Raw genomic sequence first — 1986 nt, forward strand, 5'->3', positions numbered from 1 at the left:
TATATAACAAACTCTGTATTTTGAGTGGAAATGTTAGGGGGTCGTCTTATACGCCCAGTCGTCTTATACGCCGGCAAATACGGTATTAAGAGAACAGATACAGTCACATTGAACTATGGGCATACGTTCTGAGAAATGCGCTGCGAGGTGGTTTTGTCGTGTGAGCATCATGAAGTGCATTTACACCAGCACAGGTGGCGTCGCCTTTGCGCACGCAGGCTATGTGGTGGAGGCTATTGCTTCTAGGCTACAAGCCTGTGCAACATGTCAGTTGTATAAGCAAACATGGGATACAATCAAGCACTAGACTAGAAAAGGATCCAATCACCAGACGCTGTGAACACAGATGTACGAGGCTGCTGACAGCAAACATTTTTTATAAGTAAAAAGAGGACACTCTAAAATAACAAGTATAGTATAGTAATTACATAAACCAGTAACACTTCTCATTATCATTATCAAACAGTATGTATTGTACCTAATTGTAGGGACTCAACTTTTATACAACTGGCAGCGCACTAGGTTTGTTTACACCAGCATCACCACAAACACAGGAGTAACGCCTTGCCCTATGATGTTACCATGGCGACAACTTAACGCAGGGGGCCGCCTTGTCACACTGGCGGCTACGTCCTCACGCTGGCGGCTACGTCATCACGCTGGCAGCTACGTCCTCACGCTGGCGGCTATGTGGTCACACCGGAGGCTACGCCTTAGCGATAAGAAACGTCTCAGCTCCATGTCGATATTATGGAACCACCGTGGTGTGTGCAGCCCGTCGTCGACCGAAACGTCCTCACGTGGCGACTGTAAGTGTGAGGACGCCGCCCTGCTCGTGAGGCCCTTTATGTTGCACACTCGGTGCCAGAGGCCGTCTGTGCGTGTCTGAGTGAAGGAACTGTCTCGGGACGTGGTTGTGAGGTCACAAAGCGTGACGGGTGTGAAAAGCTCGCAGCGTCTGGCGCAGGCGCAGCACGGGCTGTGAGTGTGCGGAAGGCTCTGGAACAGCTTGCGCTGAACTTGCAGCCGAGCTGATGCAGCGGTGGGTGGAACAGGAGTCGGTCACCAGCGCTGGCCTCGCCCTGAGGTCACGGGAGTTCAGACCCTGAGCGTGAGGAAGGGAAACGGGCGCCTCCCGCGGCCCCGCTGCCTCCGCGCAGCAGCGGCCAGAGGAGACCGGCTCCAAGGCTCCGTCTTCCGAGGTGTCACCTTAGCCCGTGCACAGGGTGTGCATGGCGTCCGCGTGGTTTTCCGCTGTTGGTTCTCAGAAGCTGTCTTTCTCCTGGAGGACGTCGCGAGCAGGGGACCAGCCGCGCCGGTTTGCCGGAGGCGGACAGGGAGGTCCCGGGGAGCCGGGTCACTGGCGACCCAGGGACAGGGGTTTGCAGGATTGTCTTATGTTCTTGGTGACCTGGGCCTCTGGCCAGGCGCCATGACAGGCAGCAGGTGACTATTTTACAGCAAAGAGGCTCTCCCTGTGTTGTGAGCAGGATTTAGATCCAACCCTCTGTCCTCCCAGCCGCCCTGGGCGCTGTGTCCTTGGTGCGTAGGACCGACTCTGTACCCCTCCCCTGCCCTGTGCTTTCGAGCACTGTTGACTGATGTCCCGTGGAACCCGGAGGCAGGAGGTCAGATCTCTGTGTCCCAGGCAGGTGAGGATCCTGGGCTCTTGGCTGATGGCCCCAGCAGCCTTCGCTGAATGTATGTCTGTCTTGCCCCGGCCACACCATCGGTCGGTCGGGTCGGATGCAGCCCTGGTGCTCTGTGCTCTGGGCAGGTCTCATGAGCCGCTGCTTCAGTGTTGACGTCTGTGAAACGGCGGGTAACAGCCCCACCCGCAGGGCTGTTGGGAGAATGAACGTAGCTGATCACTGGGAGGGACTGCAGCACCTGCAGGTGATACATGAGCTGGTGAGAGTCCCTCTCCCTGGTTGTTTGTTGACTGATTTGAATGCATATTCATGGGCTCATTCCCCACCTTTACCT

The sequence above is a fragment of the Myotis davidii genome, unplaced genomic scaffold, assembly GCF_000327345.1.
Source record: "Myotis davidii unplaced genomic scaffold, ASM32734v1 scaffold1055, whole genome shotgun sequence".
Classification (NCBI taxonomy): domain Eukaryota; kingdom Metazoa; phylum Chordata; class Mammalia; order Chiroptera; family Vespertilionidae; genus Myotis; species Myotis davidii.